The 26,897-nt window shown below is 35.6% G+C and overlaps 2 pseudogenes; both read right to left on the bottom strand.

The window, feature by feature from the left end:
* Positions 1 to 958: 958 nt before the first annotated feature.
* LOC121436638 lies at positions 959 to 26,509 on the bottom strand (annotated as a pseudogene).
* On the bottom strand, positions 6,954 to 8,555 carry LOC121436642 (annotated as a pseudogene).
* Positions 26,510 to 26,897: the final 388 nt, after the last annotated feature.

Here is a 26,897-nt window from a genome sequence, read left to right as displayed (position 1 = left end):
CTATATAGAACTAAATATGTTATATAGATTCTACCTACAAATAATAGTTTGATGTTCATTACTTTTTAGAACTAAAGTATACTGAATCTTTGGTTGAAAGCACCAGGTGTTACATCTACCAAATTAATTTAAATACTTCTTTAACTGATGTTTTTTATTTAGGAAACTATACACTCATCATACTATGTTGTCATAAAGCAAAGTGTAAATTCTCAGGAAAGCTAACATTAGAATTCATAAAACTAAAAGCATTATACAATAGTGAATGTGGTTAACATTATGAAAATGTCTGCAAGTACATCTGTGGGACAAAAAAAGCAAACATACAGATGTATCCTTCATAAAGTGTTCAGGAGGAATCAGCTTCCATTCACTGGAGTTAACTAGTTAAGAGCAGGTTACTTGCTATTATTAAGAACTATGAATTTTGATTATATTTTTAAATATCATTTAACATTAAAATGAATTTTCTTTAAATTTTATATTTAGTAGAAAATTTAAATGACATGACCATCTTTCTCAAAATAAAAATAAAAAGAGAGCTGGAATAAAGATCAGTGATTGTATGTATGGGTACCTCCAAGCCAAACATACCAACATAGAATAAAAATGGGAAGGGACCAAGTGATATGACTTCCTCCCACTTCACCATAACAAAGAGAACACAAAGAAAATGTCAGATCAAAATAGAAGCCACTCAAAAAGAAGTATTTGAAATGTTTATTTTGCAAAAAAAATTCTACAAGATAGTTTCAAGCCTTTTTCTTCTTGTAGCTTCACAGAAAAAAAAGGTGATGAAAAATATTTTGGTACTTCAAAAGGTGCTGCAAGTAGTGACAATGTCCGATCAAGCAGTTGTAGGACCAGCTCATGTAAGTCTCTGAACTTCTCATTGTAGGGCCGAGTATTGCTTGGATAAAGGCTTCATCCTGAGGTTTCAAAATGTTGAAAAAATTCCTTAATTTCTATTACCAAGGAGAGATGACTGGTTTATTTGCACATTAAAATTAAGTACAGATTCCAAGTCATAAGCCAAATAGCTATATAGAAAGAAATAATCTCCATTAGAGCCATGAAAATCTGGCAGGTTATTGTAGATATTCAAGAAATTGCTGTTTACTTGAGACAAATTAAGTCCTTCAGTGCTTCTGCTACTTTCAATTGCTTCACAAATGTTCTCATTTGCTCTAATGGCATTTTCATTTTCATCAAAAGCATTTTGTCATGCTTGCAAACCATAATGACTTGCCCTAAAGGCACTTGTGTTTGCACCCAGAGCATTTGGGCTGGTCCTGAAAACACTGGGGTTAGTCTCTAAAGCATAATGACTTGTATGAAAATCATATGAGTTTGTCACAAATCCATAGTAGTTTAGACTGAAGGTATCTGAGTTCGAACTCAAAGTACACTGGCTTACCCCAAAACCATTTGGGCTTTTCCAGAAGCATATTGGTTTATCCCAAAACCATTTGGGCTTGTTTCCAAAGGATACTGGTTTGTACTGAAGACATTAGGGGTTGTCCCTACTGTCTTTGGCTTACCCCAAAACCATTTGAATGTATTTCCAAAGGACACTGGTTTGTGCAGAAGGCATTTGGGCTTGTCCCCAAAGCCCCTTGACTTACCCCAAAAGCATTTGAGTGTGTTTTCAAAGGATACTGGTTTGTACAAAAGACATTTGAGGTTGCCCCAGAAATATGCTGACTTACAACCAAACCATTTGGGTGTGTTTCCAAAGGACACTGGATTGTACAGTAGACATTTGGGGTTGCCCTCAAAGCCCCTTGGCTTACCCCAAAAGCATTTGAGTGTGTTTCCAAAGGATACTGGTTTGTACTCGTGACATTAGGGCTTGCCCCAGAAGTATACTGGCTTACCCCTAAATCATTTGAGTGTGTTTCCAAAGGACAATGGTTTGTCCAGAAGACATTTGAAGTTGCCCTCAATGCACATTGACGTTTGTCCAGAAGATATTTGAAGTAGCCCTCAAAGCATATTGGCTTTCCCCCAAACCATTTGGGTATGGTTCCAAAGTGTACTGGCTTGTCCCGAAGGAATTTGGACTTGCCCCAAGAGCATACTGGTTTTCCCAGGATGGATTCAGGTTTGATCCGAGAGTATATTTGTTTGCTCTATTGGAATTTGAATTTGGCCCCAAGGCTTTCTGCCTTGCCCCCAAAGCCACTGAATTTCTCATCAAAACATTGGGGTTTACTTGGAATTTACAGGCGGTATTCCCGAAACCACTGGAACTTGCTCAAGTGATATTTGAGTTTGCTCTCAAAGTATATGGGACAGCTTTTTGGGTATCTAGGTTGGCTTCTTGAGCATTTGAGTTAGTCACAAAGTAGAAGCTTTGGTTGCCTCTTCCTCCTCAGTAACTTTCAAATCTACCGGTAGGAACAGATTTTCTTTCCCTAACCACAGTATTAGCTTTATTTTTACTCTGTTGTTGTCTTCCAGGATATTCTTTAGGAAGTGCCATTTTAACTTCACAATGGCTGGAGCCAATGTAATGGAACCTGGTTTCTAAGACCTTTCTAAAAGGCTTTTTCCTCCATGTATTTGATAAAACCAAAAGCTCTTCTTTTCTTTGTATCTGAACACAATGGAAGTTCAATAGCTTCTATCTGCCCAAATGTGCCAAAATAGGATCTTATTTTTTCTTCAGACATCCGAGGGGTCAACCTACCAACAAAAATCTTTTTGATGGGGAATTGAGATTCAATGGCTTTAGCCCTTTTAAACTCTACTTTCTTACCATCCACTTTGTGGTCTTTCACTTGTAACACCTTCACTACAGTAGAACTATCTTCAAAAAGCACGAATCCAAATCCCCTGGAGAGTCCGGTAGTTGGGTCTCTTTTTATGATAAAATCAATTATCTCACCGAACTGAGACAAGTATTCCAGAAGTGCTTGCTTGTTCAATTCTGGGGAAAGTCCCCCCATAAATATCTTACTGGCATCCTGTTCACTTTTGGTGGCATTGATTCTGACTCCTTCAGGAAACTGGTCTCGTTCATTGTACTTTCTTGCAACAATGCTGGTTGTATTCATGGTAAATAGGTTGAATGGCGTTGACTTGGCTGTTGGTAAAAAAAAAAATGGCTGAGGCACAAATGTCGACGGCATTGCCGTCTTCAAGAAGTAAGGAGAATTGTCACAAAATAATGACGAAATAGAAACAAGCTTGGTGACTCGAATCAACACAGGGACTATTTCGGGTTCTAAACTGGGTGGGGGGCAGGGGAATGAAAAGTGCCTAATTTTAACTGCAAAGGTGTTGATTATTCTCATGAAAATAGGAGGCATGCCTACAAACTTTGTTTTTGCACTCATAAGGCCTATGTAAGGGACAGTTTGCTGTAAAAGGAAGCAATTTTCATTCGCTTTCCTGTCTTTTCAGATTATATCTCTTTGAATTTATGTTAAAACTTTTTTTGTTTTCTGGAAAGGGCCTTAAATGTCCATGAAATCACCAGTTCATTGTATCCTTCAGGTAAGTTTCACATTCATCTTTAACCATTTGAGTGATTGAGATGGAAAAACAATGTAGATTTGAAACATTTTGCAGGGGAAAAGAATGCCTATTTGTTTGTACATTATACAAAAAGAATCCAAAGAAAGAATTTAAAATCAGAGTTTCACTGAGATTCATTTATGTAATTCATCCTTTTAATATGTTAAATGTATTAAAAAAAACTATTCTGTCATTACAATAATCCATCTCATAAATACACTCTCCTCCAAAATTCATTTTATTTAAAGCATCACTCCTTATTTCTTCATTACCCACTCAATAGTATGAGTGATTTTTCTCTTTTACTTATCGTACCTAAATGCTTTCAAGATGTACCTATGCTGTAGTATATATTAATATTTTATATTTATTCCTTGTGTTGATATGCTATATTTTGTTTTAACATTTTACATCAACTTCATATATTTCACTTGGCAGTTTGGCTTTGTTCCATTTTCCACAGATGCATCACACATACTCACATGCCACACAAATAATCATGGTATTTGTTTTTTTTTTAATCTGACACTCATTTTTTTTTCTTTTTAGCATATTCAATAAGTATCAACCTCACATTTTGCTATTCTGATGAGAAAGCATTTAATATCAGAGAAATTTCTCAAGACCAAAGCTCAAATTTTAGGTACTTATTTTTTGCCTATTTCTGTCCTTGTCACTATCAATTAGGTATAATGAAGTACTTTATGTCTGTCACTTGCTCCTTCTAATATTCGTTTCTTTGAGGAAGGAGATTTTAAGTGTCTCCATTACTTTCACCACAGCTTGTGTATATAATCATCCTCAAGCAATTTTTGCAATAATTTCATGTTTATGGCATCAGTTCTATGTTCAAAATAATGGCCACCTACCTTCTTTCTCCAAACTAAAAGCTTAAATATTAATCATAAAGCATAATTTTGAGACAAGAAAGGAAGAAAGTTACATTCCGAAAATACTCTCAGCTCTAGACATTTGCAGTTATCCACATGATGGACTTCATTCTAGGCTCCCTCCTATGTATGATACAACAGTTGGGACAAATGTAGATTGGAAAATGTTGCATGTTGAGATAAAATATGATTTCATAATATGCTGATGAAAAGCTAGGGATCAATTTCCTCAAGGATGTTATTTTGCTAAGTGTCTCCAGGAAATGTCTGTTTAAAATGAATAAATAAATAAAGCTTCATTTTTCCAATAATCATTTTCCTATTAGAATCAAAAAAAATCTTATAATGACCCATCCACATGGTATAAAGTAGCACTGAACCCTATTTTCGATCACTTATCTCCCCATGGACAAATGTCTTTTCCAGATAGTTATAGGACAAATCAGCTTCAGAACTCATTAAGTTTCAAGGCCCCAATTCCTAGTAAGAGACTTTTGTAATCAATAAAAATATTTTATAGGTGTACTAGTAAATGTTTTCTAGAGAAATAGAACTTACAGAATGAGTCTCTCTCACTCTCTCTCTTTCGTAAAATGAAATGCATATGTTTGACATACTTGGTCTACTTGGTTGTTTGATAAAATGAGATTTTTCCTTTCTCTTTTTCCTCTTCACTTTCCAAACAGATACATGTAATAATACACACACACACACACACACACACACACACACACACACACACACACACACATATATATATATATATATATATATATATATATATATATATACAGAGAATGAGAGAGAGAGAGAGAGAGAGAGAGAGAGAGAGAGAGAGAGAGAGAGAGAGAGAGAGAGTTTATTAGAATGAGTCATAGGACGTGATCCAGCTAATCCAACAATGGCTGACTGAACAGAAATCCCAAGAATCTAGTAATTTCTCAGTCCATGAGGCAGGATGTCTCAACTGGTCTTCTGTAGACTCTGGAATCTGAAAAAAGTGGGTTCTAATGCCAGTGATGGAATGGACTTGGCAAAAAGTTGAGAGAAAGCTGGTAAAGAGGAAAAGCTTCTTTCTTTCATGTATTTATATAGGAATTCAGCACAAAGTATCATATTAAAGGTGTTTCTTTGTGCCTCAAAATCCAGACTAAAGGCATTTATATTCCTGTCTCAAAAATCTGAACATGAAGTATATTCACCTACTTCAATCCAATCCAAAAACAAAACAAATCTCTCACAGGTGTACCCTCCATTTTTGGACTGTAGTTAAGGGTTGATCTAATTGACAAAAAATAATAGCCATCACAACCATACAATGGTGGTATATACCTTTAATCTCCATACTTGGAAGGCAGGGGCTGGTAGATCTCTGAGGTCTCAGACAAGCTGCTCTACAGAGAAAGTCCCAAGACAACTGGGACTACAAATAGAAACCCTGTCTTGAAAAATTGAAAAAGAGAAAAGGAAATAAAAATTGCCATCAGAATATTTATCTAGTATAGGTCTTCTAGGCTCCCTGATGTTGTCTGTAGTTAAATGAGCTAAATTTTATGATGTTAAATGTAGATGTTTCATTCTCTGTGAATTATCTTCTCTTTGATTTAATAAATATTCTGTTTTCATACATAACAGAAAAGTATAATAATGAAAATAAGGAGCAATGCTGTCATTAAAATTGAACTCTAAGAAAAATAAGTTACTTCATAAGGTAAAAAACTAAAATCATTTAGCAAAAATTCCCTGATCATACTTTGATTATCAGATATTTTAATCTCCTTCTACTTATATTTTAGAACCTTGTCCATATCATTTTACTTTTGTTTGTTTGCTGAATATCATTCCTCACAGTTTTTTATCTTTTGTTTTTCAATTTTTCTTGTTGAACATCTATCTTCATTTCATTTGCTTAACTTTTATAGAGTTCCCCAAAAGCCTCTTCTTTAGAATCTGTGCTAAGTTTTCTATATGTCAGTATTACACAACTTCTTTTTTTTTCAGTACCTTTAAGTATTTATTAGAGACAGTATGAAAACCATAGATTAACCACATGTGTTTTGCACTGGTAAGAATCTTACATGTTTAACAGAGTTAGTTGGATAATTTATAATACATCCATCCGCTAAAAAAATCTTTTGAGCTGGGGGGTCTCCTGCAGCCTGAGTTAGAGCAGAATGCCCTGACCTTTTTTTTTTTTTTTTCCAAAGTGCTAGGCTTACAGCTCCACTATGCCTTGTTTAGGAGAAAACCATTACAACTTTTCAAATAACATTTAAGGAACAAGGTAGACAACACACTTATCTTAATATGTAATTTTGTATCATTGTAGCTGAAACTTCTTATTCAGTGTCTGCTTTATGCGAACACTCAGTGAATTTTTTTTTACAGTATTATAATTTGAATAGGTGCCAAATGTCCTGTTCCCTTTCTTCAACCGGGATGAGAATATTTCTTTTCCAAATCACTTGAAGCTTGGATAAAAACGACCATTTCCCCATGTCATCCTGTAGTATTGCAGATGCAGCGACAAGGGAGACTTCTTCAACCTTTTAGGGAGGACATCCCGGCTCTCATGATCTCATCCACCAGGTTGGTGGCAATCACAGTACAGGAGTGAAGCAGCTGCTTCTTCACACAGTAGTTATCCCACACACCCATCTCTGCCGCCACCATCGGCTCACCTGTGTTCAAATTCACACACACTAGTTGACCCGATTCTGAATGCTCAGCTTGAACTTTGACTAGTGTTTCCTGAAGGTCAAAACCAGAGTTCTGGGCAAGAACCTTGGGAATAATGAGCAAGGTGTCCGCCAATGCCTGCACTCCAAGCTGAGCCCTGTCCTTCACACTGGGCTTGTATTTAATCAGAGCTTCTGCCATTGCCACTTCTACTGCACCAGCACCGGAACAACACAGCCATCAACGATAGCATTTTTGACAGCCATCAAGCCATCTCTTATAGCATCCTTGATTTGAGTAAGCGTGTGCTTATTTGGTCCTCTAACCAGCAATGTGACAGAACGGGGATTATTACATTTCTCAATAAAGGTGAACTTCTCTTCACTCAAGGTATACTCATAGACAAGACCCGCATGTCCCAAACATTCAGAATTAAGGTCATCAAAGGAATTCAGAGTCACCCCACCACAAGCAAGTGTCAGCCTCTCCATGTTTCTCCTCTTGGCCCGACGCAGAGTCACAATGCCTTCTTTTGCAAGGGCATCTAAGGAAAAGGGGTCAATCCCCTTTTGATTAATGACGACAAATCCCTTATCTGAGTCACCACAGACTTTCTTTTTCAGCTCTATTATCTTTTTAACCCTGTCTTCAATGAACTTCCTTTCAGCTTTTACTAGCCTTTCTCTCTCTTCTGCACTCTTATAAAAGAACCCAGAATTCACTTCTGTTATCTCATAATCCAAAGACACATTGTATGTGAGGATGTAGGCATTCTCTACCCTTTTCTTCATAGCAGGATGCGGTGCTCCATGATCCAAAACAAGTCCTCTGATTAAGCTTGTATCAGTTTCAGATTTATGTTTCATCTCCATGATCTCAACCATGAAGAGGTCAATGGGTTCATCTTTTTTCTTAATGGCCAAAATGGAGTCTACCACAGCCTCTGTTAAGACATCTGCAAGTTCAGAATGAACTTTAGTTAGCAGAGATGTTCTGGCCACATCGACGAGTATTTCTCTGTCCATCTCTCTGCTTACTTTCACTTTTTTCACTTTTGTTCCAAAAACTGGAGTGCCCTTTCCTTTGCAGCTTCAAAGCCTTCAGTTATTATCCTGGGGTGAAGACCCTCAGAGATGTAGAGGTCCGCCTGTTTCAGTAGCTCCCCAATGATAAGAACATTGGATGTGGTGCCATCACCTGTTATATCATCCTGGGCTGTAGCTACTTTCGCTATTAAAGAGGCTGTTGGGTGTTGAATTTGCATTTCGTGAAGCAGTACATTGCTGTCTTTGGTAAGCTTGATGTCTCCAGCACCAGAAACAAGCATCTTCATGGTTCCCTTAGGCCCCAAGTTGGTCTTCAGAACATCCTGCAGGCCCCGTGCCGCGCTGATGTTCACTGCCAGCGCTGCCTGCGCCCGGGCCACCTCGGCTTTAGGGTTGAGGGTCTTCACCAAAGCCATGGTTGGCCTAGCTCAGGGAGAGGCCCTTACACAACTTCTGATATCAACTTCTGTCCTACCATGAATTAGCTGGGCTGATATATATGCCTAGTCATCAACGAGCTGTAAATGGAGACTGCACTTTGTTTTCCAGCCACATTTACCCGAATAATCACACAGAAACTATATTAATTACAGCAGTGATAGGCACGTGAATCAGGCATATTCCTAGCTAGCTCTTACATCTTAAATTGACCCATTTCCATTAATGTGAATATTACCATGAAGGTGTGGATTACCAGTGCAGCATGTTACTCCTTCAGTGGCTCCATGGTTTCTCCCTGACTCTGTTTTTTTTTTCCCCTACGGATTTCTCACCTTGCTAAATTCTGCCCTGCCATAGGCATCTTTATTAACCAATGGTATTCATAGCATACAGAGAAAAATCCCCCATCAGCAAATGAACTAGGTTTGAAAAGGATTATGAGGAGTGCTTTTGTTAGAAGAAGTCTGTCTTTGTAGGTGGGCTTTGAGGTTTTAAAAGCCCACATTAGGCCCACTTTAACTGTTTTGGCCTATGGATCAGGATGAAACTCTCAGCTAATATTCCAACAATGTCCTGAATTCCATCATGTTTCTTACCATCAACCTCTGAAATGGTAAGCAAACTCTTAATTAAATGCTTTCTCTTATAATAGTTGCATTGGTCATGGTATCTCTTTACAGCAATAAAACAGTGACGAAAACAAGATAAGTCTTCATGTTTCTGTGCTTTCCATACCTGTCATTGAGCTTCTCCTAGGTAGACAATGAGCATTCATAACTCGGAGTTCCACTACTTGGAATGAAATGCATAAGATTTAACATATTTTAAACAGAAGTTTACTTAACACTTGCTGAAATCATCTTAACAGTGGACATCAAGTGCTACATTTTTTAAAATTTCTGGTCTACCTGGCCTCTTAGAAGATGAGTCAGTTGCAAATTGATTCTTGGATACTGATTTACTACAAGCCGAAAGAGCTTACATACCTTTTCCCACTTAAAATAAACATGTGAAAGAGGATGAAAGTTTGAAAATTTCTTGTTTCTAGACATTTTCTAGCCTTTTCAGATAACCAAAGTATTTAGCTTTTCCTGGAATGAAAATCTTAGAAGAATTTTATTCTCAATAAGTGATTCTCAACTGATGAAGCTCCCTCATGACTAATTATTAGCTATGGATATTTACCTATGTGACAGAAGAGATGTCATAGTTCTGAACTCTTTCTTAACTCATTAAGTTTACTCAAAAACATGACCGCATGCTGTACCTTTTTGTTACATTACTTAGTCTTAGAACTTGTAAATGTATTTGGTGTCACAAAGTTCTGCTAAGACTGAGCAAGTCAATAAATCTGTAAAAAAAAATTATCCTTACTTTTGTATACACAATTCAAATCATTCATCCTACTGATCTTTAGTCAGTAATGTCACTTTGGTATATGAAAGACAACAAATTATTACTGTAATTCCTTTTGAAGCAATAAAAAGGAACATGCCATAAAGATCTTGTTATATTTGGTTCTCTAATGAAAACAATTAAACTTGCTGTGGTTTTTACATATATACACAAGAGACAGATTGAAAGAGACAGAGAGAGAGACAGAGAAGTATTTTAGCTGTGTAAAATGTTTTTAAATTACCCTTTCCCACTCTTAGGTATAAAGAAATCAAAATCTGACCAGTGAAGTTTTAATTTTATTTGTGAGCATTGGGGAATTGTACCCCAGGACTCTAATGGGATTTAGGTTTTGAAATTTTGTTACATGATTCATAATGCTGACTTTCCTCATGGGTAAACACACTAATAATAATTCTGACTAGTTATTTATTCTTATTCCACGTTAATTCAAAATACATGGTTTTGCAATTTGAAATCACGTGTGATTTTTATATCAAGCCATGAATGAATGAATGAATGAATGAATGAATATTAGATATTTTGACAATTGTCAGAGGTTATTTATAAGTTTGTAATGCTCATAAAAACTGACTCTGAAGTCAGAGGACAGAAGGTACAACAGCTAGAGAGAGAAATTAGAATTTGATACTACTTGTAAATAAGGGGAACAATCATGAAATAAATGTAGACTATTATAATTTTTGTATTTGGGGAACATAGTATACCTGATTTGGGTTTGTTTTACTGTTTATTTCAAGATTGGGCTTGAAATATTTACAGCTCTAAATTTATTCATTCCTTGGTCATTGTTATCTCATTTATAATTGTTAGAGAATGGTGATAAAATGAAGGATGACCTATGACTTTGGAATTAATCTACCTCTCTTATCACTCAACCTTGGCAGAAGTATGCTATGGGACACATAAATCAGAAAAGTAACGTGAATGCATCCTTATTTGATATGCTGGCATAGAGCTGTCTCTGTGGTAATATGTTCTTTAATGCTCTGTTGAACTTGTTCTCTTCAGTGAAATGAAAATGTATGTGTTTGACATACTTGGTCTACTTGGTTGTTTGATAAAATGAGATTTTCCTTACTCTTTTTTTTCCTTCATTTTCCACAAAAGCTGCCAGTGCCCATTACTTAAATTAAGCTGAGAGTATATGCAGATAGTTTTAAAAAATGGTCATTCAGGAAATGTTCTTTTCTCCTTACTTTTTGCACAGTCAAATAGTGATCTAAGTGAAAGTGGTATGTTGGATATAGACTAAAAAGCCATTTAACATCAAAAGTTTTTAGCATCTTAACTTGTCTGCTGTCCTTCTACTTACTTGAGATCTATTATGAACACTTTCTTCACATCTCTAAATAAGAGAACAATGTTTGGGTTTAGTGTTAAATTTTCATGTATCAATACATAAAATTTCAGGTATCAATATGTCTTAATAAGACATGTACAAATATTCAAACATGTATTTCTCTTAGGAATGATGCTTATAAGAGTCAATTGATTTATATTGTTCTCAGAGAGACTATTTTAAAGTGCTTCATATGCCAAGAAAGAATTATAAGAAGAAAGACTCCTTCTCTCTTATGTTATATAAAAAGATGAATTGTGTATTCTAAAGGGAATTCTACTATTTTGGTCTCTGAATTATTGTTTGCTTTAGAATTACTATGGTATGTTACAGAGGCAAACTAGTTGCTATTTTGGGCAGAATTTATCACCGAAGAAGGAGAAAGCTATTCCCCCAATCATCTGTGTATACCATAGGGTCGATTACAACAGTATGTGATCCGCTGTAATTCTTACTTTTTTTTCTTCCTAATTAACAAGTGTCATTTGGAAGAGTTAGTTGTAATCTAGGAATAAACAAACTTTAAAAAGATAAGCTCCCAAATTAGTGTTTTCACGTTTAATTTTTAGAACAGTCTTGAGTTTCTTGTATTTATTGAGTTCAATTAACTTCATGAAGACTGCAGCCTATTTTGATGCTTTGCATAAATTTCATGATTTAGCACTTATAGTAGGAGGGAAAGAAAATCTCTTTCTGTTGTTACATGTTTTTTTTTATTTAATAGTTATTTGGATAAAGGTCTTTGTTCGAATTTATCTTGAATTAATTAAATCTGTATTGAATATATATTCATTTATTTTAAAAGCCATAAAGTAAAACATGTTTGGATATGAATACTGAAAATGTAGAGTTTAGCAATTATTGCTCTGCAAACTTGCTGAAGTTGGACACACTCCAGATCTAGCAAATTAACAATCCACATGAAGCAAGAAGGAAATCCTTTTCAACATAACTCAGCTGCCGGTATTGTTTCAAACTTCTAAAATCTTACCCCAGACAATTTATTTTAGACATATTAAGTACAGTACTCTGGAAAAAACTTTCCTGGTGACATAAACACAATAAATCTCAAGGTGTGAATTCAAGTTTCCTGGTGACAATGATCACAATAAAGTTGATTGTGTGACCTCATCAAAACTCTCTTGCAAAGTACATGTAACCTTTTCCAAAGAATGGGTTCTATTGACTAGGAAACTATGCTCAGGATAAAGGAAGGAGGAGTTTTGAGATAACATAAGAGTCTGGGAAATTTTGTAGTGGCCTGTTTCTGAGCTAGCACAGATCACCAGGCTATTAATTACAACTATTGTCAGCTTTCAGGTTGGAAATATGTATGCATCCCTTCCATTGAAGGGACAACCATGCGTGAATAACATTCCTGGTTTCCTTTGTGTTTATCTGTGAGCACAAGGATCTCTTACCCTCTAAACAAACATAGTGTATTAGTACTTTTCTATTGATGTCATAGAACACCTTGACCATGGCAATCTATAAAAGAGTTTATTTGGTTTGCAGTTAGAGAGGGCTAAGAGTACATCATTGTGGAGAATTTTGGTAAGAAGAAGCAGATTAATGTGGGATTCCTCTGTGTATGCTATGAGTATGTTTTGTTACCATTGGTTAATAAATAAGCTGCTTCAGCTTATAGCAGGGCAGAATATAGCCAGGCTGGAAGAGGTATTGTAAGACAGTAGGCAGAGTTGTTGAGACACCATGTAGTTGCTGAAGGAAATAGATGCCCAGAACCTTTACCAGTAAGCCACAGCCTCATGGTAACACACATATTAATAGAAATGGGTTAACTCAAGATGAAAGAGCTAGCTAGAAATATGCCCAAGTCATTGGTCAAGCGATATTGTAATTAATAAAGTTTCTGTGTGATTATTTGGGTTTGAGCAGTTGGGGAATGAGTGAGCAGTCTGTGCCTACAGCAGACAAAGAAGCTGGAACAGTAGCTGAGAACTCAGACCTTAAAATGTAAATAGGAAAGAGAGAGAGAGAGGGAGAGAGAGAGAGAGAGAGAGAGAGAGAGAAATTTTGTAGTGTCTCTATTTTTTCCCTCAGAAACATTTTTCACATATCTCCTGCAAGAAGAAATGTGCTGACCAATAATTTCCAGTTGTGATTATGTTATGTGTATGTTCAAATTTTATAAGGAAGCAGATGCTTACAAATCAAAATATACAGACCTTGCATTCTGTGTTTGGTCTCTGTCTAATTTCAATCCATGCACAAAGTCAAAGCTGATTACAGAAAGAAAAGTTGCAGAGTCAGAGCATTGAAGAGGTTTTGTGAGGTGCAAAAAAGATTTGCAGAAAGCATCTAAGCATAAGCACAATCAATACAAACTGAACAACTAAGGTGTTATTGAGAGCAGTCTGATAAACATGGACATAGGTTAATGCTGATTTAGTGAAACTTTTAGATTAGATTCAATGACAAGAACAATGGGCAATATCTAGAACTGGAGAAAATCAGAGATCAGAAAAGAATTACAAATTCAAAAAGATGTCTCCTTGATGTGAACAGAAACATGAAGATGACTGCTGTCATTTGTTGAGACATATATTATGGTAAATCAGTAGTCAGCTATAAACTAAGCTTTTCACTATGTATTTTGGTTATTATTTGCTTATAGGTGGAAGTATCTCTGCTACATGACACTGAGTAAACAATCTTTAGTGGTCATTATTCATGCCATTAAGAGTTCAGAACAATACAGATCCTAGTCTTCATAAATGTGGAATCAATAATCCTTATTTGGAACTTCATTTGGTACATCTGTCAAGATTCACATTATTATTTCAGCAGTGTATATTCTTTATAATCAACTACTCATCACTTTTAAGTTTAGTAGTTTTCAATCTCTGTTAATCAGGGTTTCAGCTAGGTGGTGGTGGTGCATGTCTTTAATCCCAGAACTTTGCAGGCAGAGGCAGATGAATATCTTTGAGTTCAAGGCCAGCCTTGTCAACAAAGAGAGTTCCAATGACAGCAAGAGCTGTGCAAAGAAACTTTGTCTCAAAAAAACAAAAACAATTTTTTTTAAAAAAAATTAGAGTTTAATTTTCTTTGCCTGAAAATTTAATAAATGAATTATCTGTATATTTTTGTATATGTACCCTATTCTAATATAGCATCTAATTTAAATTTAATGTCTCATTATTAGAGTTGCAAAGTCTAAGCTTAAGTAAAAAGTGAACTACTGTAAGTTTCAGTGTATTCAAGTATTTGACCAACATGCAAGTAGCATCAATCATAACAAACAGTATATATACAAACTTAAGTTTGTGTTAAGAGCCACAATTGAAAAAAAAAATGCCGGGCGGTGGTGCCGACACGCCTTTAATCCCAGCACTCGGGAGGCAGAGGCAGGCGGATCTCTGTGAGTTCGAGACCAGCCTGGTCTACAAGAGCTAGTTCCAGGATAGGAACCAAAAGCTACAGAGAAACCTTGTCTCGAAAAAAAAAAAAAAAAAAAAAAAAAAAAGAGCCACAATTGATGTCTTAAGTTAGGTTTCTTATTACCATGATAAGATACCATCTCTGAAATCAAATTGGAGAGGAAATGGTTAATTTCATCTTAAACATCTCAGGTCACACTAAGGGAAGTCAGAGCAGGGACTCAAGGAAGGAAACTGGAGGCCAGAATTGAAGCAGAAATCACAGAAGAATGAAGCTTACTTGATTGTTTTCATATGCATATTAAATGACACTTTGAATGACTGACACTATGCATAGTGGAGTGGATATTTCCACATCAATCTTCAATTAAGAAAATGCTTCCCCGGTTTGCCTACAGGCCAATCTGGTGTGGAGTATTTTCTCAATAGGTATCCCTTTTCTTAAGATATGTATAGCTTTGCAAAATTGAATGTCATGAAAAAGTTTATTTTTTCAATGTGGTCAGAGAAATAGTGAATATAACATAATCAGTATAGAACTGGTAAGTAAATAATGGCCAACCCAACTAAACATATAACTTTTTTTCTTAGAAATTCTGGATTTATCCCTAGGTGTTTATTTTACTATAAAGATTTTTTTTTTACATATTTGGGTATACATAATTTTTAAATTTTTATATTTTTTGTAGTTTGGGAATTTTACATGTGATAGTCTTATACAGCCTATGCTGGTCTTGAACTCATTATGTAGCCAAGGATAACTTTGAACTCAAGTTCCTCCTCAATCTATGTTCCAAGTATAGGAACGGCATGTGTATACCATTACTTTCAGATTCTTTAGAATTTTGAAAACTAGAAAAGTAAAGGAATGTTAATACAATAAAATGTTTATAGTTAATAGAAAAACTATGATTCTAGCATATTATAGTTACAATTAGATATTTATAACCCCCTTTAGAAAACTTTGCAAAACACACATGTTCATTCACACACACGTACACACACACACACACACACACACACACACACACATTTTGGATTTAGTTGTTTTGGGTTTCTGAAAAATCTCTAGGGTCTAGAGCTTAGGTACAAATTCTAGAATCTTACTTTTCAGAACTTGAAAAGTAGAATATGAACATTTTTTGAAAGAACAGGGTCTAAAAGAATAGAAGTACTTCCATTTATGTATATTATTAATAAATCAGTTAACATTAAAATACCATGTCATCAGATGGTAGTGTAATCATGGTCAAAAGTCCATGGTTAGGGAGATCATTCCTAGGATAGAAAGCTATTGATATTTTGGTAAATGGCCATGCTGTCAAATCATTTTATGAGGTGCAGTGAATGATACGTGTCTTTCATAGGTTTATGAATTTGAATATGAACTCCCAATCAAGGCATAAATAACATCATGGAGGAGGAGGTATAAGTAAATATCTAAGAGCTAGAGTATGATGAAAAATGATGTAAAATGCTATAGTATGGACAGAGCATAGGCATTGCATTCATGATCTCTCAACAGCTGTGGTGGCTTACACAAGATCTAGCCTGTTAGAAATTAGAACATGGGTAGGGAAAGGCTCATTAGGACCAATCCGTAGTTCAGTAGCTCTCTGTAGTTGGAAGTTGCTGGGGAAGAATCATTATTGATTGAGGATATAGCCATTGATATATTTCTCATGCTATAATAGACACAGACTCAGGTACATATGAGCAGCATTAATTGGACTTAGTGATTTATAAAAAAAAAGACAAAGTTGGAAGGGTATATGTTAGGGAGAACATGAATGTATTTGAAGGGGGAAATGGTCACATTTCATTATACACATATATGAAACAATAAAAAAATCCAGCATTTTGGTAAGACATATGTTAAAAAGCAAAGCATCTAGTTTGAATATGTTATGGCTAGATACAATACTGTAGATATAACTCAGGTATTTTGTGAAATAGTTCCTTAATTGGAGTGTTTCTAGTGTTTTTCTCTGGGAGAAAACTGGGGTAGCAGGCTGTTATGAGTTCAAATCCAGATGGGTATTAACATTCTTGGCACATATCACAGAAATAGCATATGCAACTGTGATGTGGCCCCAAATATCTGTTTGCTTAATACGGTTGCATATGAGCTTTATAAAGGCCAAGATACATCATCACTTTATTCATTCTCAATATGAAATATGAAAATTCTTGAAATCTGGTGTGAATTCATGACATAATGATTTGAGGATATATGCTTCTCCATCATTTAAAGTCACTTACAAGACTTGGGATTTTTTTCTTTTATTTCTGAGACTGTGGCAGAATCTTTGGGCCTACCTGAAGAAGCCATTGAATGTAGGTCAGTGCCATTGCTGTATCTATTGCATGACAGAATTAGAAAGTGATACCCAGCATAATATCAGATCTCTTGTCTTTGTAGTTCCTGGTGACGAGGACTATTAAGTGAAGTCCTTCTTTCTGAAATGTCTATTATGGGTCAAACAACTAGATGTTAATTACATTGAAACATTGAGTTGACTTATTAACATAAATTGAATAGTTTTACTGCTTGTGAGTGTACTCATGTGATAATTCTAAGACATGTATAAGGAGAACTTGTCATGCATAATCATCATAAATGCAGGCTCAGGATGATTGCAAAATTCACTCTTGTTCTGCCAAGTAAATCTTTCAAATGACTGAATATAGCTTGTGGGATTTAGGCATTTTCTCGGCTTTTCTGGGATTTTACAGTAATGCTGGAATCACTAAACATTTTTTAAGCTTCAGAACTTCACTCAGCTTTCCAGGTTATTTTTATCGATCCTGGGGTTGGCTGGAAAGACCTTTATTTTAACTAGTAAACACCATTAAAAATTGTTGTTCTTGTCTTTGTGTAGCAAGGTTTGAACTCAATTACCACAGTCCAACCTGTTAAAGTACAGGGTAGGTCATATGAGGTGACAAAATGTACAATAGTTATCAAGGGACAGATAGAGTATAAAACAAACCCCACTACTGACTTCTACTAAAATCAGTTTTTTTTAATGGGGTCAATGTGCAACTCTAGAATTTTCAGGGGCATCAGAAATAGTGTTGAATACATTTATTCTTTTTAAAGTTCTGCTCTGATGCAAGTAATCAATAGTGAAGTTTTTGTGAAAAAAAATCCTTTCTGACAAAAGCTCCAAGACTGATTACCTTGATCAATACCATTTTTAAGAACAATTCAGCAAAATTGTATTTAAGCAGAGAACATGATGTATCTAAACTGTTAATAACACAAACCTTTCCCTTCCTCTACTTTCTTTGGATTATCTATTCTCCCTAAAGAGCATTAAGTTTCACAGCAAACTTTAAGACCACACATGTTCCCAAGGGTTAAAATAAGATAACAGTTCTTCAAAGTTTTTACTTTCCTCTCCTCTCTCTGTACTATTTGTATTTTGCAAACTATCTCTGTGTTGTTCTCACAATACTGGGCATAATGGACTCTCATGTTTTCTTTGTTTTTTTTTTTATCAGGAAAACCAATACCATATACTGTGGAAGAAAGAAAGATGAAACCCAGAGCATTGTTGTAATCATGCCCTTACACATTTCAATCAGTAATTACTCTAGGGAAAGGTTTAATTGCTTTGGTAATTCAGGCAAAAACACATATTGAGCCTGAATGCCTTCAGTAATTATATCTGTATATTGAGCATAGTGGAGTATAAAAACTGTCCTTGTACATCAGTGTGTACTTCTAAATATCATAACCATAAGAGGCAGTGTCTAGACATTACTGAAGCACTAAATTGTTTAATTCAGTCTATCTCTCCCAGCATCTTTAAGAATTAAGTAATTAACCTACCCCCATTTTAAAATTAAATTGGAGGCACAGATTTCAGAGTAGTCACCTGGATAATTTTATTAGTTCTCTTCTTCTTGGTGGACATATGAAGAAAGGAGAAATGGAGAAAATTGATAAGCTAGGCTATATATAAGATCTATAACACCTATCAACTGGTGCCTTTAAAAGTACTTCTACCTCATGTACAGATCTGGACATTCATATCTGCTTTAAGCTTAAAGACAATCTGCATAAATCCACCAGCATTTGCCTTGGAACTTAAGCTCATTTTCAAAGCTTTTCCTGTACATCCGATCTCAGTATGTCTTTCTTGAGAATTTTGCTTTATACAGTGTTGAAGAGGCCATAAAATGTTATGTGAAAAATAATAATTCATATAAACATGTCAGAGGGAAGCTCAATTACATGCTGATTTAATGTGTTAAAAAAACATACAAACAATGACTACAGAAGAGTTCACAACTTTTGTTGGAAAGTATCATATAAGTGATTTTTAAAAGTCTCAGTGAGTTTTACATTGAGGTAACTTACAGTGTGTTGGCTTGGTAGATGAATAAATTTTAAAAGAATTTTCTGTTCATTTAAAATGACATATATGTTCCCCATTTTAATTTTATTTACTAATGAGTACAAGAAGATCTTTGGAATATATTCTAATTCCACTCTCCATGGGAAACAAAACACTTTTCATTGCTTTTCCTGTACCCTAGTAGTGAAAAAAAATGATAAGTGATGTGCCAATAATAACCTTTGTCTAGTATTTTCTGACATTCATTGACAAGTGTACAAATCACTTTCTTGTAGCCATGTATTACAGTCCAAGGGAAAGTGGGTCATAGTTGTGTTTCGTGCAATTTTTTTTTTGTTTCTTGCAAACCCATTACTGGCATTTAAAACCCAGCTTATTTATTTTTGTGTATTAATCATTGACTCATAAAGGGAATGTTTATCTTTGAGGAATTCAATATTCCTCTTCAGAATAATTTTTTCTTAAAATAATTTTATTTATTTCTCCCAGAAGCATCAAAAATGATATAAAATTTCACAAATAAATATACATTCTGCTTACAAGAATCTATTTCATTTACTGTGTTGAGTGTGCAGATTTTGGTGGGTCATAATTTAGGTAAACACAGATAGTGTTCTTGACCTAGAGGATTATTTGTCAAAATTTTCCTCCTGAACTATTTGTAACTTTTTCCCCTTCATTCCTGTAGGAAAGATTCCTTTCATACCCTTGGTGCTTTTTTATATATCTGAAAGAGAAAAACACATGATACTCTTGTTTTACAAGTGTCTAGGCTTTTTACAAAGAGAAGATATTGTTTTTAATGAAAATCTATTCAAAGATTTTCATAAGTAGCTGCATATCATGTACAGAAAAATCCCTTTATATGGTATAATACAATTTATAATATCGTCCTTGTCTACTTTTTCAAATAGGCCACCCACCAACCTACTCTACTCCACACTATTTAAGTGGCCAAGTGGGCCAGTAAAATATAATGAGTCTAGGCAAATATAAACACAAAAATTTTGTGTCCTTTGTCCCATAATATCTAGCTGACAGAAAACGGAAAGAGTAAATCACTCTACTGCAAAAAAGTCCATTTTATAGCCTGAAGTTGAACTCAAAGACAAGGAAGGTAAAGCAGTCACTCCCATCCCCCAAGAGAATGTGGGAAACATCTAGGAACTGGTTCCATGGTAGCCTTCCCCAAAATATGGAGACATGTGTGCAAGTGCCTTGTTGTGCCATGCACAAGACTGTCCAGATTTCCCAGATTTAAGAAGATAACAGTGTGTTTTGTAATGCCATTAGACACACTATTGTGGGTAACTTTCCTTTGGGCCACATATGCGTGTTTCCAGTGTCATCAAGGTACCAGCATAGTTAAAACCCTCTATTCAAAACCAGATACACTGAGTTACAATTCAGACTTATTTGTTTTAACTTCTTGTTTTCTGTTTGGAGTCTTTGTTCTATCAGGTTTAGTGTGGTTAGATTTTTATTGAGGTCTTTGATCCATTTCAACTTGAGTTTGGTGCTTGGCAATAGATATGGATTTATTTTCATTCTTCTACATGTTGATATCCAGTATGCCAGCAACATTTGATGAAGATGCTTTTTTTTTCTTTGTATAATTTTAGCTTTTTTGTGAAATATCAGGTGTCCATAGGTGTATGGATTGATATGTGGGTCTTCAATTCAATTTCATTGGTCAGCCTCTTTGTTTTTTATGCCAATACCAAGCTGTTTTCATTACTGTAGCTCTGGAAGAGAGCTTGATGTCAGGGATAGTAATGCCTCCAGAAGTTCCTTAATTGCACAGGATTGCTTTGGCTAGTCTGGGTTGTCTTTCCCTATGAAATTGATCACTGTTCTTTCACGGTTTGTGAAAAATTGTGTTGGGATTTTGATGGGAATTACATTGAACCTATAAATTGATTTTAGTAGGACTGCTATTTTTAATAGGTTGATTCTACCTATCCAAGAGCATGAGAGATCTTTCCATTATCTGGTTTCTTCTTCATTTTTTTTTCTTCAAAGACTTAAATTTCTTGTCAATTAGGACTTTCACTTCTTTGGTTAGTGTTACCCCTAGATATTTTATGTGATTTGTGGCTATTGTGAAAGGTGATATCTCTCTGATTTTTCTCTCATCTTCTTTATCATTTGTGTATAGGGTGGATACAGATTTTTTGAGTTGATCTTGTATTCAGTGTAGCAGCATAAATAAATGCATGCAGATATTAAAAATATATTCAGCTTTAATGATTAAATAAACTTACAGAACCGAGGTTCCTGCGTAGGCGTAGCACAGGAGGCAGGAAAAAAGGGCCGCACAGGCTCTGCAAGCCCTATTTATCAGTCAACATTCGCCCGAGGCAAACCCTCCCCCTAAGGGGCTGGATTAACTCTACATCTCCTGCTTTTGTCTAAATAAGACAGAACTAAACCAAATACAACTATAAACAATAACAACAAATGATAAATATAACAAACTATATTGAGAACAAAAGTTTTGCTAGACATTCTATCTCAAGGAGTCTAAATAATATAGAGAGTAACTACAATTAAATAATCTTCAACTCCGTCAAAGATCTGAGAAGGGAATAAATATTACTTAACAATGAGAGATATCCAAAATGTGCAACAAATGACAGAGACAACTGACTACCTGGGCAATCACCCAAAGTCTCGTTTGCAATGTTGAGTCAACCAACTTTGGCTAAAGCCTAACATATCTGACATACCATTATCAAATGCAAGGAACTTTCTTAGAATTATCCTACACTGTCTTGGCAAGATAAGACAATCCTGTTTCATAATTTAGTCAGTAGTTGAGGTATGGGCTTTTCTTAACCCAAAGGCCAGTTCTGCCAAGAAGACAAGCTCCCAGTGGAGTGACTTTGGTGCTCAACGTTCTCTTGGGAGTAGAGTGGCATTGCCAGGAGTAATTGGGTCTCGTTGGCACAGAATTCTAGGTTAGATTAAAGGCCATTTTCTACAGCTCTTCAAAGAGGCTGAAGATTATACTATCTATACTAAATATAATCTCTATGTATCTAAAAGACCTGATTAACCTAAAAATAAATATGACAAACATTAATTCTCAATACCTATCTAATTTGAAAACTAAGATGATAAACAATTGTGCAATATATGAAGACAATGATCTTCACCTGTAAACAATGTCATTACATATCAAATGTAAACAGTGTTATTACATAAATAGTATCAGAGGTAGAAATGTACATTGTGATATGATAGATGTATCAATATAATATAAGCATACTCTTATACAAAAATAGAGGTAGAAACACTCACATTCAATATTCAATACATTAATATACAAGAAACAGTACCAATATAATTTTCTAAAAACAGTAAGTCACAAATACAAATCATCCCATCAAACCAGTTAATCCCCCCCTTTTTTTGAATAGACCCCTAATTCCATACAATATCTCCACATCCCCTCAACCCTAAACCAATCACTAAAAGATGTCGCTAACCCTGTGGGCAAACTCTGTTGGGAGAGGGGATGTCTTCCTCTTAGATTGCTTCAAGCTGACATGGGGGTGACGTTCTTCTTAGGGGCCACTGTGAAAGCAAATGAGAGTAAAATTCCCAAATTAACCTTTGATCTAAGAAAATTATAACTAGTCTCTGAGCATTTTGAGAAGGTCTGGCCAGAGTGTTGTCAAAAATGTGCATCATTCGAAATTGTCTCATGCAGTTGGTACCAAAAAACAGGTCTAATATTAGCGATTAAAATAAAAATATTCATGATGTCATAAAAACCAGATTGAGTTGATGTTGTGGGGCCCCATCTTCATCCTGGAAACTTCAAAGATTATTGTAGGAAAATTTGTTGCTTGTTATGGGAAATTTAAACATTAACAACAAGGACATATACTGACATATAAAGAAAGACACAGATATGAGGAAAGACAAAGAAAGTTTATCAAGTATAAAATCATTCTTATTCTGTCCCATTTCATTTCTGACCTTAGACAGAAACTCTGCAATATCTCTTATCAACAGGCTTGGAATTGAAGAGGGACTGAGCCATAGTCCAACTCCAAAACAAGCTCAACACATTTATAAAGAAGTGTTCAATAAAACATATAAATATATATAAAAAATCAATACTTACAGAATGTATAGAATTTTATTGTTGATCCTTAGTGGGTCATGACTATTTTCCATCCATCAGTAATTAAATATTCAGGGTCCCTTAAATTCTTTGAAGATGAGTATTTTCCTGTGGAGATAAGAACCCTGCCCCCAAACTATCTGTAATCCTTACCCTCAGCACGCTTGCCATCCTTGTGAATGAATTGTTATTTATCTTTTCCAAGTGACTTCTCTTCTTCAAACCGAACCTTTAATAATTTTGACGGTATCCATAATTTTTCCATATCTGTGGAGATAAGAGCAAAACCCCTTCCCCAACGCAGCACATCTCCTGGCTTCCATTGTGAGGTCAGCACATCCTTGAAATAAACTGGTTGATTTAGTTCAGCAGACTTTTCCATTATCCAATGTCTTTCTGCAGCCATCATTCCCTTCTCATTAGTGTTGAGAAAATTCAAGGTTAACAAAGCATTATGTAACCTATTTCTGGGGGTGTTTTCCACCCCTTTCTGTTTGTTCAACATATCCTTAATAGTTCGATTGGATCTTTCTATGACTGCTTGACCTGTAGGATTGTATGGTATACCTGTAACATGCTTGATATTGTAATAATAAAAAAAAACGTTTTATTTTCCTAGAGACATAAGCAGTACCATTATCTGTCTTTATTTGTGTAGGTATACCCATGATAGCCATGACGTCTAATAAATGAGTGATTACTGAATCAGCTTTTTCTGAACTTAAAGCAGTTGCCCACTGAAAGCCCGAATAAGTGTCAATGGTGTGATGAACATACTTCAGTTTGGCAAATTCTGCAAAGTGGAACACATCCATCTGCCAGATTTCATTCCTATGGGTGCCCTTCGGATTAGCCCCTGCTGGCAGTGGCATTTGGTTATAGAAAGAGCAAGTAGGGCATTTCTTTACAATCTCCTTAGCTTGTTGCCATGTAATAGAAAACTCTTTCTTCAAACCTTTGCTATTAACATGATGTTTTTTTTATGAAATTCAGAGGCTTGTAGCACACTACCAATCAATACTTGATCAATTTCTACATTACCTTGTGCTATAGGACCTGGCAGACCCGTATGGGATCGGATGTGTGTGATGTACATAGGGCAAAGCCTGTTCCTGATCAAATCTTGAATCTGGATAAACAATGAGGTTAGTTCTGTATCATCAGGTATAAATTCAGCAGTTTCAATATGTAAAATAACTCTTTCTGTGTATTATGAATCAGTAACTATATTAATAGGTTCTTTAAAATCTCTTAGTACCATAAGAATGGCATATAATTCTGCCTTCTGGACAGAATCATAAGGACTTTGTTCCACCTTACCCAAGTCTTCTGATTTGTAACCTGCCTTCCTTGAATTATTGGCATCAGTATAGAATGTACGGGCTCCAGTTATTGGAGCATCACGGACGATTCGAGGAAGAATCCAAGAAGTTCTCTTTATGAAGTTAAGCCGCTTGCTTTTTAGATAGTTGTTAATCATGTCTCCCAAAAAAATAGCACAAGCTCTTTGCCATGGTTCATTATCTTCCCATAATTTCTTTAGTTCATCAGCAGTGAAAGGCACTATAATTTCTGATGGGTCTATGTCTGCTAGTTGACGAAGTCTCAGCTTGCCTTTTATAATTAACTCAGAGACTTTTTCCACATAAGTTTTCAGTTTCTTACTTGGTTTATGTGGTAAAAAGATCCATTCCAAGATAATATCATCTCTCGGCATTAAAATTTCTATAGGAGAAATTTTTGATGGTAGTATGACGAGAATACAATAGAGCTCTGGATTCACTCTGTCCACATGTGCCTGTTGTAATTTCTCCTCAATCATTGTCAGTTCCTTTTCTGCTTCAGCTGTTAATTCTCTGGAACTGTTTAAATCTTTATCACCATCCAAGGTTTTGTTCAAATAAATTATTAGATCAGGTGTTATCCCGATAGCTGGTCGTAGACTGGAAATGTCTCCTAATAGTCATTGAAAGTCATTAAGAGTCCGTAGGCGATCTCTCCAAATTTGTGCCTTTTGTGTTTTAATTTTTTGAAAACCTATTCTATAATCTAAATAATTAACAGAATCTCCCTTCTGAATCTTTTCAGGAGCAATTTGCAATCTCCATTTAGGTAAAAGTATCTGTATTTCTTCAAACAGTCTGTTCAAGGTATCTAGGTTTGAATCGGATAACAAAATGTCGTCCATGTAATGATATATTATCGATTTTGGAAATTTCTTGCGGATCATTTGCAATGTTTGATTCACAAAATATGGGCACAAGGAGGGGCTATTTAACATACCCTGGGGGAGGATTGCCCAGTGGTACCTCCTCGAAGGTTGATAATTATTATAAGTAGACACTGTGAAGGCAAATTTTTCTCTATCTTCTTTTTGGAATGGTAACATGAAAAACCAATCCTTTAAATCAATAACTATGAGAGGCCATCCTTTTGGTAATAAAGTGGGCAAGGGGATTCCAGATTGCAGAGGGCCCATAGGTTGAATAACCTTGTTGATAGATTTATCCACAGATGTAGTTAAAATTTGCCTTTCTACTCTTTTCTCTTCTTCATCAGAATTTAGAAATTCCTCAATCTTTTCAATTCTATTCACCATTGCCTTCTGCAATGTCTGAATCTCCTGTCCAGAATTATGTTCCACAGCCTTCACTGAGGATTCTAAAGTATGAAGTTTGTCCATTAGAGATAACTTGTCATCTTTAGACATAATTTTTATGGCATAAACGTGCCTTCTTGTATTGACAATCTTTCCGCCAATCTGTCATAAGCTTTAGACAAAATTCGATTGTCACATTCAGCAGTTTTGATTCTCTCAGTTAATGTTTCAGTTCCTACAGAAAGGGACTGCTGGAACTTACGATCCAATTCAGCTGTTCTTTCTTCCATAGTAATGAATTTCTCCTTAACATCAGCCTGTGCCTTTTCTAAATTTTGCTCAGTAAATTGAGTCATGTTAAACAAAGATCTGTTCTCTTCCTGGAAAACTTAAAACTGTTTCTTGAGAAGATTGTTGTCATTCTCAATAGTTTTTAAACATTCAACCTCTGCCTTAAGAGACTTTATCATTTTTCTGTTGTCAAACCATATAGTGTCAAAGAAAATTACGAATCCCAGAAATATCCATAGATGTGGGGTGATAGACACCTCTTGTATAATCTCCCACATGGTATACTCAAAAAAGCTGTTAAAATCTAAAACAGTCACATTCTCCGACATTTTATTTATAAAAGAAAAAAATTCTTTTACCTGCAATGACCGGTTCCTGCAAGTGGTGGTGAAAGAGTCCACTTGAGTCCACGTGGCCTAAGTCTGAAATAAATGACTCAAAAACAAAAATTGGAGCAGACACCAGGCTGATAAATAGCAATTGCGCCGGAAAGGGAAGAGAGAAAGCCGCCAAAGTGAAGAAATCAAAGGGACACCAGTGTGTTTGAGCCGGCTCGCAGGGCCACTGTCACGTGACTCGAGCACCGGCGGAGGTGGGAGGGGAACAGAGACTGATCATGCTGTTGCAGAGGCGCTTGTGCCACTGTCAGGCAGGGCAGGGCCCACAGACTGGGAGTGCTAATTCAGATGCCAGAAAAAATCGAGTCGCTCAGAATCTCAGCTGCTTCTCCAGCCATAGTCGTACTGGAAGACGCAGTGCTGAGAG

The sequence above is a fragment of the Microtus oregoni genome, unplaced genomic scaffold (genome assembly GCF_018167655.1).
Source record: "Microtus oregoni isolate MIOR12 unplaced genomic scaffold, Mior012 000050F_000, whole genome shotgun sequence".
Classification (NCBI taxonomy): Eukaryota; Metazoa; Chordata; class Mammalia; order Rodentia; family Cricetidae; genus Microtus; species Microtus oregoni.
Note: the sequence above shows the minus strand (reverse complement) of the source record. Positions and strands in the feature narration are given on the sequence as shown.